We start from the raw sequence: 15176 nt of genomic DNA, 5'->3' as shown, positions 1-15176 counted from the left end.
GAGCATTTCGATGGCTGGGTTTTATTAGTAGTATAGAGCCTGTATCAAATTTATAAACTTCACCTGAATATGTCTTTGCTGTAGTGTCTTTCATAGGAATTCCCACCTCACCATACCAAAGGCCATCTGCAGCTTAAAAAGCACAATCCCACCTTTCTTTTCCTGTTTCTGTTCCTTTCTGTGCATAAATTACAGCAGGTCTGACAGTTTTTTTCGGCCTCCTTTCCTTCATGAAACCATTTTTCCATGCTTGTGTTATTTTTGGCAACTCTTCATTCAGCCTTCTGCTAATACATTTGCCAAAATCTGGATATCTCATTAATCAAAGAGATAGGTCTATAATTTTTCACTTCCTCCCTTTCTCCTTCCACGTTAGTTATCATGGTTATACTGTCCCTCTTCATGCTTTTAGATATTTTGCCTGAGTCCTAAATTTTCTTATATTGCTCCTCTAGGACCTTCCTCATTTCATCCCTTCCCTTTCCATTTGTAAAATTTTAGGGAGAATCCATCTGGACTTCTAACTTTTCTGTCCATCTTATGTATGGATTTGCTTATCGCATCCCTTGTCAGCTCTGCATTCAGCTTGTCACTTGTCCAGTGTATATCCCTCTACATTCTTCTCTTGGTTCCATTTCAAGACTTATGTCCCTTCATGTTGCTTGTACATCTCCCTGTAATATTCCTTAAATCATTCACCTATGAACTCATCCTCTTCTAAATATTCTCCATGTCCTATTTATCCTTCATACCACTCTCTCTCTCTCTCTCTCTCTCTCTCTTCCTGCTTCTTCTTGTATTTCTTGGGTAGCTGTTTCCCTTTTACCTCTCCCACTATCCACTAGTTGTCCCTCGAATACCATTGTTGAATTTGGTCATCATAATAATTTTACTCTCTAATTCCATTCTTTATTACTTTTTTCTGATCTGTAGTGCTTCCCTTCTACTGTTATTGCTTTCAGCTTCCATTTGTACCACCACTAGCTTTCTTTCCAGCTCCTTAATTACCCTTCAATTTTTTTTCATTCTCTTCTGTCATCAGTTTTTCCCAAACAATGTCATTGATCACATTGCGATCACATTACACCAGCACTGTACCAGTTGTCCCTGCCTTTAATGTTTTCCTGTACTGACTTTTCTATTAGTCTTTGCAGTGTTTTCTTGTCTTCTGTTTCATTCCATTTACAGCTAGCTCACATCCAGCCCTTTCTTGTTGTTTTTTGTTTCTGAGCACTAACTTTACTTCCTATTGTTGCCTGATGTTTCCTGTATTAAGATCTCTTCCACTATTTACATTAGGTTTTCCTTCCCTAAGAACTTGCCTAGCCTACCTGCTTGTACCAGAATGTTACTTGTGAATGTATACTCCCTCTCATTTGGATAACTTCTCCCTCTACATTTCTAGCCATCGTCCATCTTTCATGCCTTTGCCTAGCTTTTGTCTCATTTTTTTTCCCTTCTTATGTGCAACATGTTCCCCTTCCCACATTATTTCAATTCCATCACTTCTTGTCTGTGTCCAATTGGCAAAAGACATTCTTGTAGAATCCCTCTTCACCCTGTTTGGGGCAAATATGCTTCTGAGAATTCACCATGCAGCTTCCATCCTTCCCTGCCAGATGCACCACCTGCCTGTCCTACTTTTCATCACTTTCGTGTGGTTGTCTGAAGCCATCAACAAAATAAATTTAATATTCATCACTTTCCTCCACCTGCCTTGCTGTCCAGTTCATTCTCTGGGCAGTCACAACTCAGTATCTTTTCCATAATTCCTATTTTCCATTGTATTTCTTGTAACAGAACAACATGTCCCCCATGCTCTTTAACTTTTTATGTGTTCTGTTTCTTCTGAAAGAATTAGATGAATCCTCAATGTTCCATGTAACTAACTGTATTTCTGTTGTTGCTTTTGTCCACTCCTTCCTACTTTCCCAGTTGCTACCATCCGGCATAACTCTTCCTCCTGCCCCCCCCCCCCCACCCACAGTGGTCACTGTATTCTTTGGCAGCTGCCTACGTTCAGGCCCCTCCTCATGGTCTCTGGATCCCTGCATTTTGGCTTTTACACATGCAGGTGTATGCCCTAGACATAGGCCTTTTAAGAATTTCTTTGTTCCTTTCCAATGTCCATCACAGTAATACATTGTAAGCCAACCCAGTACTGATGTCACTATCTTTTTAAATTACATCATTCCCATTCATTGGTCTCTTCTCCCCAGTGTTGCATACTGGCCTGGTGTGCCAGCTTACTTTGTTTAATAGTCCATCATTTGTATTTGCAATTTTATAGCTCTTTACTATGTTTACTTACACAGCACCATTCATTTATTTCACATTTATCGGTGGGTTGTTCTTTACCTTACTTTCCTCCTGTTTCTTCATACATTCTTTTTATGTCCCCCAGTTGTTAATTTAGCAATTATAGCTTATTTTTCTAAGACTTAGGCATTAAACTTGTTTACTTCAGTTTATTGTAATCATGTAGTAGTTGTGAAAAATATATCACTTACCTTGGAGGTCTGCCCCTAGCCCGCCCCCCCCCAACTGTATTTACCTATCATTGCCCTGGGAAATTACTACTTTTTTTCTCTCATTGCTTGTAAAATTTTGATGTTGCGTTCCCTGGGAAGTAGTTCACAAGGTAAGTATTGGTTGCATTTAATACCTTATTCCTGCCTTGTCCACAGACAGCTGTCTTTCAATGTCCAGTCCTTTCACTTTATTACTCTCAGTCCTTCTGTAGTCCTACCTTCCAGCTCTTCAGCTCTGTCATACATAAATACATCTCTCCAGATTGTTTAGTCCCTCACTTGTCCAGCAGTTCACCTCTGAGTTACACAAAACATCTGATGCACTGTCCTCCCATCTCCTTAGAGCTCACCCTTTTATATATCTACTTCTGCTTCCATTTTGTTCTTTTGCCCCTTTGATATAACTTGTGCACTTGTTTCTCTTCTACTATCTTGCTTCTTTTCTCATCACTTAGCTGTTGCCTTAGTGATTTGCTTATTTCTTGATCCTTTCTTTACTGACATGGCCCCTCTCAACATCCTGGTCTTGTCTTCTTCACTGAAAGGGTTTCATTGACTGCCATTGCCCTCCCTCCTAGTGCCTGTGTCACCTTTCCTGCATCTAAATTTATTCTGTTAATTCAATATCTTGCAGACCATTCAGGCTTTTATTACTTGGGTTGTTTAGCTCTCGATGATACCTTTGTTTAAACTTTTGAATATTCTCCATATTGTGTAGCCTGAACCATTCCCCTCCCTACGTTAGTTACAAAATTGCTGCATATTTCAACCATGCAACTTTTTCGTTCATTCTTAGTTCATTTAATACCTACAGCATAACTTTCCTTCTGTTATAAAGTGTTTATAAGTACTCCTGGCTTTATGTATATTCCTGCCAATGGGATAACTTTAAGCATTTTGTAGGTTCATAAGTTCATAGGTAAGTACTAAGTTAGCTGCCCTTCTGGATCATTTTAAGCCTAGCCAATTTTTCTTCCTGTGCTGAAAATAACCTGTCCCATTTTTTGTTAGACTGGCCTTATCCACCATCCCATGGTCAACAATTATATATTATCACTAATGTGAATAAATGGGATCAAACCATAGATAATCTGATAGGACCAATGCATGGGATAAAACATTTAGGAGCTGGCTCTGTCCATTACTAGTACGGGGGCAGTCCTGGGATAAATTTTCTGTTTCCCATCCGTAGACCCAAGTTGCACTTGAACATGGGCAACAATGAGTTTTGTTTTATGTGGATGGGGAATCTGTTCCAAAGAAGTGGTATCCTCTGTGAAATATAACTGACCCACCAAATCATCCTGTTGATGTTGCAAAAGTGGCTTTTGCTTGACCTATCATTTCATTTTTACACCAGTCAATGGAAACATGCCAAAAATGGTCTGTTTTCAGTTGCTGCTTGCACAGCCACACTCTGTGGAACCTCTCTCTTAGCATTTCTTGATTTCCAGGTGCCATAAATCTCTCAGGTAACATTGGTATTACAATTGCTGGTTCACTTTTGCTCATTCTTGTACTGTACTCCTTCTTGAGTGATTTTCAATATCATCAATCGTTTCTCCCTGTCTTTTACATAAACAACCCGACTCCAGGAAGACCTGATCCCGATGCGCCAGGGGCCACCACTGGCCTCACACTGCTTGTGGGCTGAGCCTCAATCACATGGACTTGGGCACCTGGGTGGCACCAGAGAGATGGACTTCCATACATCACATTTCTCTGTACACGTTGCACTGGTGGGGATTCGGTGCTGGGCTCTTCACTCTTCACCCGGCATTTCTGAGGGAATTTTGGTTAGTTTATTTTCCTCCGCTTAGTAATATGCTTAAATTTGGCAGGTTGGCATGTCTGATCTGAGGTTGTGCTCTGAGAGTGGTCATGGGTCACAGGAATGGACAGATGTGCCACCCCTCCCCTGGCATGTGCACAGGTTTCCCCACCACGGGACTCCAGGCAGCAGAGGAGGGCTGATGTGGCCCCGGGGTGTGAAAACTGGGTGGGTGGACATCGGTCCATGCCCCCAGGAAGGCAGCCAAGTGGTGGTACCACCAAAAGCCTCCAGGGGCAGACCAAACACACACCTCCTCCCTCCCATCTGTGGCATGGATGGGCTTCCAAGCTCTGGGTGGAGGGGACTCCTCTCCTCCATCTGTGTCTCACCCAAGCTTATGTTTGTTAACTCTTGTGTTCAGTGAATATGTTCCCGCAGCTTAGCTTTAACTATTGCTTTATTCCCCTCCAGATCATGCAGCTATACGTGCAGCCTTACCATTTCTCTTAGTTATTGTTCTGTTTTTTTGTTTCAATGAGCTCACAACCACAGCTACAATGATTATTTTTCAAACAACATTCACAATTGCTCCTTATTTGCAACTTTGAAAACAGCCACCTGTTTCTCTTTTTGTTTCTGTTCACTCATCTTTCCTTTTGGGATGTTTTTTTCTCCCTGGAAACACTATTCTTATCAAAAATTCTGCAGTCTTTGACAACAGTTATAGGTCTGTTTTGCTTGAGCTCTTTAGCGTCCTCCTGGAATGCTGACATCTTTTGTCACAAGTGTCTACGCTTGTGGCCTGACTATATACATTGTCAGAAGTGAGAAATGTTTTCATACTGGTCTACAAATGAATAGAAATCATTAGACTAATGAGATTTCAGTCTTGTCAGCTTACCAAATAGCCAGTTATTACATTGTTAAGTCCTTATGCAAGCATGCACGTCCATGGTTGCAAAGCTTGCTCTCACATTCTTATATCAGCTAACCTGTATGCTGGCATAAAAAGTTTTATAGTTCACTTGGAGAGACTAGGACTGTTAAACTATAACTTTATGAAAGAGGAATCAATGTATACATCAGTATGTAGCAGGTGGTACTAGATGATTCAAAGTTGTGGACCTCCTTCTTTTTTGGGAGTTCCATAGTATACATTTATTTAGTAAGCACTACCAATTGTGCAGAAAATACTACTCCTAGCACAGCAGCTGCTGAATTTTTTGTGAGTTCGACCTACTAAATGAATTGTTATTAATTCTGACTACACTCCATATTATAAATATGGATAGTACATCTAAAACGTTAGCATGGCATTTCATTTTGACAACAGTCACATTTTGTTTTCTACTTGTGTGCCTTGTGGGTCTGAGTTTCCTTGGGGCTGTCTAGGTGTGCTTTCTGCTGACAATACTGTTGGACTTATGCTTTCGGCTGACCATACTGTTGGAGTTATATCCCACTGCAGGTTGCTTTTTATATGAGTAGTGAAATAGATGTTTGACCCTTTGATACAATGAATGTGGCTCCACAGTCTTTGTTCCAAGTAGTATGTGGGATATACCCTGCTCTCTCACTTGTTCCAGCAATGAGCACATTCTGTCTTGGTATACAGCAGGTCTCTGTTCTTGGGTCAGACTACTGGTTTGGTGTCATATTTTACTTTGTATGCAAATCATGTATGCGCTAACTTTATGGATAAGTTGCACCTACTCTTGGTATACAAAGTGTTACTGTAAGATTTTTTCACATATGATATCATATCTTACCTTCATGGCTAGTGTATTTGCAATTGATAAGAGAAACAGCTATTGAACTCAGACTGCTTACAAGCTCTGTATGCTGCCTATATCATGCAATGAGCATGTAAAGTGGTTTTATCAGTTACCATTTGAGATGCACTTCTTGTTAATGTAGAAAAACAGTGTAAACTAAATTGTACAAATATTGCCTTAGGCTTTTGCTTGTTTTATTTCATTATATGCCAAAATCTTAAGGTATATATGTACATATAAGCTGGTGCTGTATGCCAATATTTTTAATGTTTGATATGTATAATAGTATTTAAAAAAACTAGCATTGTCTAGCTTCACCACTAGATGGTGCTAAAAGACTGCATTAAAATGCTGGCCTGTACTTGTACAGAGTAAAAAATTTAAATTTTAATACCATCTGCAATTGAATGCAGACTTTCAATGATATATGTTGTGTTTTTTCTGAATCACTACTTATTATACTGTTTTCAGCCCAGTAGTATGATGTGAAAGGCTATTTCATGAAAACAGAAGCTTAATCAAAAGGTAAAACTGGCATATAATGCACACTCCTTATTTGAATATTGTTTATACAGATACCACAAAGGCTTGCTTGCTGAGCTGACATTTACTAGTACTACACTACAGATTATTTCACAGCAAAGCACAATTGTATTGCTTGTTGCTCAGCTAGCATAGACTAGATCCAGGCCTGCTGAATCTAGCTTTGTTTATATGCTTGTTGTTTGTTTGCTTGTTATTTCCCTGGAACGCTAATTCCACCTAATACGCGGCTTCTCAGCGCTTCTGTGGATCACTAGTGATATCTGCATTGCTTACTGTACTTATTTCCTTGTTTCACTTGAAAGAAAGTTACTGTTTGTCATTTTTCCATTTAGTTACTTGTAACACATTGCACTCAAGTTACCTGGCACTTGCTCACTAAAGCAATTATATAAGTCAACACTAAAAATTAAAAGCACTACACCCTCACTCCCCACTGGCCCTTGTTTTCAATTATTAAGGAATTCCCAATATTATTCTAGCATGTCCAAAGGTCAGTTGTCAATCTCATCTCCGGTCCAGCTGGTGAATCTGGGGAATCTTGAGGCAATGTTATAACAGCCTCATGTACACAGACAACCCTCTCCTCCTCCCACACAACACAAATACTTGCGAGAGATGCAGCTATTTAGCCAAACTGGAGGCTGAGCTCTCTCAACTCAGGACTGGCAAGACCAGACAGGAGGAGAAGGCAACTACACACACCACAAAACCAGCCTCACATAATGCTACCACACCACTGAATCAAACACATAAACACACAAAGACATACTCGGAGGCTCTGAGTAAAAATTTACCTAAACAGCAGAGGCCTCCAAAGCAGACACCCAAACAACTGCTACCTCAAGACACCCCACAAGCAACACATAAACCACAAAATCAGTGTGCAAAGCAGTCACAGCCCTTAAGGCCAAATACAACACCAAACATACTTGTCATAGGTGACTCCATAGTCAGACACACTGACGTCCCACTCACCAGGCTGAATAAGGAGAGGGTCACAGTAAGCTGCCTATTGGGCGCTAGAATTCGCCACATAACACAAGCACTCGGGTCACTCCACGGCAAGTACAAATATGACACAGTCATTGTCCATGCTGGTGTGAACGACCTGAGACGTACCTCCCTGGACTACATGAAAAGAGACATAGAGGAGCTCTCTGATTATGTAGCCCAGGAAGGTATGACCCTGACCCTGAGCAGTATCCTTCCTTCACCAAGAATGATGCCACAATATAGAGACAAGATGATCAGCTTTAACAATTGGCTTAATGTCTGGTGTCATTCAAAGGGGATCCAGTGTCTGTCTGCCTGGGATGACATGCTTGACAAGCTACGCTGCTTAAGGGATGGCTTGCACCTGTCACCCTGGGATTCCGGATATTGGCTAAGGCTCTTGCCACCCCATAGTGCCTTTTTAGGCAAGGCTCAAATTCTAAACCTACCACCCTAGAAAACAAAAATGGGAAGAAACTGAGGGTAATGCTGCTCAATGCCAGAAGTCTAAATCTCAAAATGCATGCACTCGAGGCCCTTCTCAGTATGGAGAACATCGATGTCTGTGCTGTAACTGAAACCTGGTTCAAGGCTCCTGAGAGCACCCCGGCACTATTAGGTTTTACCTTATATCATGCCCGCCCCAAAACCCAGACCACACCACAAAAGGAGGTGTATCCATATTCATAAAGGATACCCACACCTCCAGGTTGGTGGCAACGCACAAGCTTGGAAACCATCCAGGTGCAACTAACCATAGGCAAAACTGCTCTACAAATTGTAGCATGCTACAGGCCACCCTCTCAAACTCAGGAACCCCACACAGCCTTCCTGAAGACACTGGAGGGTAGAAATCTATCTCCAAACACCATCATATTGGGTGACTTCAACTACCCGAATATAGACTGGGAACATTACTCAAGCCCTAACTTTCTAGCCCAACGGTTCCTGGAGTTCATAAATTCAAATGCCATGGAACAGCTAGTCTCTGTTCCCATGAGAGGAGAAAATATACTAGATCTCATTATCACAAACATGGGGACAAAATGCTCCAACTTTTGGTGATTTGCACTATTAGAACTAATTCTGAGCATATCTGGGAGTTTCCTCCTAGGTTTCTAATATAGCTAAAGAAGGCCTTATGATTGTCTTTTGAGTCCTTGGTGATTTTTCTCTCAAAATTTGCCTTGGATGATTTTATGAGAGCTCTTAGTTTTTTACTTATAATGATCAAAGGTGTCTTACCTTTCAAGGATTTTGCTCTATCTTGTAGTAGCTTCCTCCTTTTGTTGTAGAGCTTGTTTATGGCTGGGGTCCACCAGACCGGACGCTTGCCTTTGGTACAAAGAGTCTCAGTTTTGTTTGGGATTGCCTGATCCATGTAGTCCTGTAGGTGCTGGTAGAAGGCATTTGTAAGTGATTCAGCGGTTTGAGTAAGGCTTACCACTGGCTCAGGGGCCTTAAAGGAGACCACACTAGTTTTTAGAAGTGTGAAGTCAGCTTTTGAGAAGTTTTTCACTGTGGTCTTTTTTATTTCAGGTGGGGGTGGGATGAGGACCTCCAGCGAGATTAGTTTATGATCTGATCTCACCAGTGAGGGGAATACTTCCGGTGTTGAACATTGTGATCCCATGTTCGTGATGATGAGATCAAGTATGTTTTCTCCTCTTGTGGGGATGGTGACTAGTTGTTCCATGGCATTTGAGTTTATGAACTCCAGGAACCTTTGGGCTAGAGTGTTTGGGCTTGAGTAGTGTTCCCAGTCTATATTAGGGTAGTTGAAGTCAACTAGTATGATGGTGTTTGGAGATACATTTATCCCCTCCAATGTTTTCAGGAAGGCCATGTGAGGTTCCTGAGTTTGAGAGGGTGGCCTGTAACATGCTACAAATTGCAGAGCAGTCTTGCCTATGGTTAATTGCACCTGGATGGTCTCCGATGCATCGTGCGTTGCCACCAACCTTGAGGTGTGGGTGTCCTTTATGAATATGGACCCCCCCCCCCCTTTCTTGGTGTTGTCCGGATTTTGGGGCCGGGACGCATGATATGAGGTGAAACCTGATAGTGCTGGGGTGCTCTCAGGAGCCTTGAACCAGGTTTCTGTCACAGCACAGACATCGATGTTCTCCATACTGAGAAGGGCCTCGAGTGCGTGCATCTTGCTTGTTTTATTTCATTATATGCCAAAATCTTAAGGTATATATGTACATATAAGCTGGTGCTGTATGCCAATATTTTTAATGTTTGATATGTATAATAGTATTTTAAAAAAACTAGCATTGTCTAGCTTCACCACTAGATGGTGCCAAAAGACTGCATTAAAATGCTGGCCTGTACTTGTACAGAGTAAAAAATTAAAATTTTAATACCATCTGCAATTGAATGCAGACTTTCAATGATATATGTTGTGTTTTTTTCTGAATCACTACTTATTATACTGTTTTCAGCCCAGTAGTATGATGTGAAAGGCTATTTCATGAAAACAGAAGCTTAATCAAAAGGTAAAACTGGCATATAATGCACACTCCTTATTTGAATATTGTTTATACAGATACCACAAAGGCTTGCTTGCTGAGCTGACATTTACTAGTACTACACTACAGATTATTTCACAGCAAAGCACAGTTGTAATGCTTGTTGCTCAGCTAGCATAGACTAGATCCAGGCCTGCTGAATCTAGCTTTGTTTATATGCTTGTTGTTTGTTTGCTTGTTATTTCCCTGGAAAGCTAATTCCACCTAATATGCGGCTTCTCAGCGCTTCTGTGGATCACTAGTGATATCTGCATTGCTTACTGTACTTATTTCCTTGTTTCACTTGAAAGAAAGTTACTGTTTGTCGTTTTTGCATTTAGTTACTTGTAACACATTGCACTCAAGTTACCTGGCACTTGCTCACTAAAGCAATTATATAAGTCAGCACTAAAAATTAAAAGCACTACACCCTCACTCCCCACTGGCCCTTGTTTTCAATTATTAAGGAATTCCCAATATTATTCTAGCATGTCCAAAGGTCAGTTGTCAATCTCCTCTCGGTCCAGCTGGTGAATCTGGGAATCTTGAGGCAATGTTATAACTGCCTCATGTACACAGACAACCCTCTCCTCCTCCCACATAACACAAATACTTGCGAGAGATGCAGCTATTTAGCCAAACTGGAGGCTGAGCTCTCTCAACTCAGGACTGGCAAGACCAGACAGGAGGAGAAGGCAACTACACACACCACAAAACCAGCCTCACATAATGCTACCACACCACTGAATCAAACACATAAACACACAAAGACATACTCGGAGGCTCTGAGTAAAAATTTACCTAAACAGCAGAGGCCTCCAAAGCAGACACCCAAACAACTGCTACCTCAAGACACCCCACAAGCAACACATAAACCACAAAATCAGTGTGCAAAGCAGTCACAGCCCTTAAGGCCAAATACAACACCAAACATACTTGTCATAGGCGACTCCATAGTCAGACACACTGATGTCCCACTCACCAGGCTGAACAAGGAGAGGGTCACAGTAAGCTACCTATTGGGCGCTAGAATCCGCCACATAACACAAGCACTCGGGTCACTCCATGGCAAGTACAAATATGGCACAGTCATTGTCCATGCTGGTGTGAACGACCTGAGACATACCTCCCTGGACTACATGAAAAGAGACAGAGGAGCTCTCTGATTATGTAGCCCAGGCAGGTATGACCCTGACCCTGAGCAGTATCCTTCCTTCACCAAGAATGATGCCACAATATAGAGACAAGATGATCAGCTTTAACAATTGGCTTAATGTCTGGTGTCATTCAAAGGGGATCCAGTGTCTGTCTGCCTGGGATGACATGCTTGACAAGCCACGCTGCTTCGCAAGGGATGGCTTACACCTGTCACCCCTGGGATTCCGGATATTGGCTAAGGCTCTTGCCATCCCCATAGTGCCTTTTTTAGGCAAGGCTCAAATTCTAAACCTACCACCCTAGAAAACAAAAATGGGAAGAAACTGAGGGTAATGCTGCTCAATGCCAGAAGTCTAAATCTCAAAATGCATGCACTCGAGGCCCTTCTCAGTATGGAGAACATCGATGTCTGTGCCGTAACTGAAACCTGGTTCAAGGCTCCTGAGAGCACCCCGGCACTATTAGGTTTTACCTCATATCATGCGCTCCGGCCCCAAAACCCAGACCACACCACAAAAGGAGGGGATGTATCCATATTCATAAAGGATACCCACACCTCCAGGTTGGTGGCAACGCATAAGCTTGGAAACCATCCAGGTGCAACTAACCATAGGCAAAACTGCTCTACAAATTGTAGCATGCTACAGGCCACCCTCTCAAACTCAGGAACCCCACACAGCCTTCCTGAAGACACTGGAGGGTATAAATGTATCTCCAAACACCATCATATTGGGTGACTTCAACTACCCGAATATAGACTGGGAACATTACTCAAGCCCTAACTTTCTAGCCCAACGGTTCCTGGAGTTCATAAATTCAAATGCCATGGAACAGCTAGTCTCTGTTCCCATGAGAGGAGAAAATATACTAGATCTCATTATCACAAACATGGGGACAAAATGCTCCACACCGTAAGTATATCCCTCATTGGTGAGATCTGATCATAAACTAATCTCACTGGAAATCCACAAACCCCCCCCCCCCCCAACAAAAAAGACCACAGTGAAGAACTTCTCTAAAGCAAACTTCACACTATTCAAGACTGGTGTGGTATCCTTCAAGGCCCCTGAGCCAGTGGAAACCACAACCCAAGCTGCGGAAGCCCTTACAAATGCCTTCTATGAACACCTCCAGGACTGCATGGATCAGGCAATCCCAAATAAAACCAAGACTCTTTCCACAAAGAGCAAACGTCCAGTCTGGTGGACCCCAGCCATTAACAAACTTTACAATAAGAGGAGAAAGCTATTACATGATAGAACAAAATCCATAAAAGGGAAGTCACCCCTGATCATTATTAGTAAAAAAATACGAGCACTCATAAAATCAACTAAGGTCAAGTTTGAGAGAAAAACTGCCATGGATTCAAAGGACAATCATAAGGCCTTTTTCAGCTATGTTAGGAACCTGGGTGGAAACTCCCAGATATGCTCAGAATTAGTCCAAAATGATACAAAAATCACTGAACCCACAGACATTGCCAACATACTGGCAGACAGGTTCAGTGCAAACTTCACCCCCCTCTCCCCCCCTAAAGGAGAGATAACTATCCCAGAGGAGTGTAGCCTCCCAGACATCTCAAATGCGCAGGTGAAAGCTGCTCTCTCTAAAGCTAAAAACACAGCATCAATGGGACCGGATGGTGTCCCCGGCTGTGTGCTACACGAGCTAAATGAGGAATTAAACCCGCACATAAGGCAGCTGTTTAATCTCAGCCTTACCACAGGATACATGCCCAAGGAGTGGCATATGGCAACTGTGGTCCCACTCCACAAAGGCGGTGCCTCTACGGACCCTGGCAATTACCGCCCCATAAGCTTAACAAGTCTAGTCTGCAAAGCTATGGAGAGGATCATAATGGAGCTCATAAACAAAGATATAGGGGACTTGCAGACATTGGACCCGACCCAGTTTGGCTTCGTCAAGGGCAGATCATGCCTTTTGAACTTGGTCAACTTCTTAGAAACAGTCACCAAGGCCATTGATGAGGGAAAGGCAGTCCATACAGCCTACCTTGACCTTGCAAAGGCTTTTGACACAATACCCCACTCGGGTATTGTAGAAAAACTTACCAGCTTAAATGTAAACCCATATGTCACAAGATGGGTTGCAAACTGGCTTAAGGACAGAACCCACAGGGTTAGAGTTGCTGGCGCTATGTCAGACTCCAAGCCGGTCACAAGTGGTGTCCCACAGGGCTCGGTCCTTGGCCCCTATTGTTCGGCATCTACTTCTCAGAAGTACAGGCCAACATGGGAGGACTTTGGCTGACAAAGTTTGCAGGCGACTGCAAACTGGGCCATAGTGGAAAGTGCATCGGACACGGATATCCTTCAGAAGGGACTCACGGAAACAGATAGCTGGTGCCAGAGCCATGGCCTGAAGTTAAACGCCAAAAATGTATAGTCATACCCTTCGGGAAAAACAAGGTAACCCCAAGCTACCATATAGGTGGCAATCCACTAAGCACAGAAGAGGTTATCAGGGACCTGGGGACCCAGGTTGACAGTGGCCTTTCTTTTGACACTCACGTTGCTAAAGTGGTTAGAAAGACCTTCTACATTGCCCACCTGATCATGAAGGGATTCACATCCAGATCTAGTGAGGTCATTGTTCCCCTGTACTCTTCACTTATCAGACCAATGATCGAGTACAATGCCCCATTCGGGATGTATCTCACCTGACATCTGCAGCAATTGGAGAGACCCCAAATGTTCCTCACCAAAAGGATAAAGGGACTCCAAAATCTGTCATATGCTGCCAGATTGAAGAAACTCCAGCTCTATTCAGTCGCATACCGTCTGCTCAGAGGTGACATGTGCCTGACATACAAGGCCATGTCCAACCCGGAATTAATGGACATGCTCCACCTCACAAAATCCAAATCCACCAAAACCACTAGAGCAAGCGACTTAAACCTTAGCACGGATATAAATAGGACGTGCTGGAGGGATAGATTTATCACTCAGAGACTCCCTATGCTGTGGAATAAAATCCCAGTCCATGTGAGGCAGAGCACCTCGCTGGCTCTGTTCAAGAGAAATCTTGACCTGTGGATGGGAGATCGTAGGTTTACCCCGGGAATCATCTCTGTGTCACTGCTGGACAGAGGCACAACAAACTAATGGGCACAGTATTTTTTTCATATAAGGGGTGGCGTAAGCCACAAAACTTTGGGCTAGGCTTATAAATGCCTTAGGGCAGATAGCCTAGTATAAACCTATGAACCTATAAAGGAAATGTGGCTCGTCATTGCTTTGCTTTTGAGAGAAAGTTCCAGATTTAGAAACCATTTCATTGCATGTTCCACTGCTCTACCTTTGCTTTATACTGGACCACTTTCCACTCATTGACTGGTGCAGCAAAGTAGATCAGTTCTGAACAAGTCAACAAGAAGATTACTTGAGCACTCTCATCTGACTAAATGATCTGTTCAAACTAGTCTCTGTTTTGTATTCCTCTGAGCATTATGTTACTGCATCATGTAATCTGTGTAATGACTTCTACAGCAGCCTTTGTCCTCGAAGGACCACAGATATATATATATATATATATATATATATATATATATATATAAGGGACGTAGTGAAATGTAATAACTCAAATGCATTATGTAAGCATATGTCAAGATTTCCTTCCCACAAGTTTATATTTTTGGCAGTGGAAAAAAACTCCTGGGAGGGGTCCTTAGAGTGAATTACTGAAAAATGGGAGTTGTGGTAGCAAACTGTTTTAAAATCATACATAGTTCCTGGTTTAAGTGATATGGTGTCCTTGTCTTATATTTTAAAATTGTAGTCATATATTTGTAAGTGAATTTTTGGAGTTTTTAGGTTATAAGTTCAATTATTTAAACAATGAATTAGTTAATTATTGTTAAAATTGA

This window comes from Protopterus annectens, chromosome 5.part0 (assembly GCF_019279795.1).
Source record: "Protopterus annectens isolate FY-2018-M chromosome 5.part0, PAN1.0, whole genome shotgun sequence".
Taxonomy (NCBI): Eukaryota; Metazoa; Chordata; order Ceratodontiformes; family Protopteridae; genus Protopterus; species Protopterus annectens.
The sequence above is the reverse complement of the archived record's forward strand: the minus strand, read 5'-3'. Positions refer to the sequence as shown.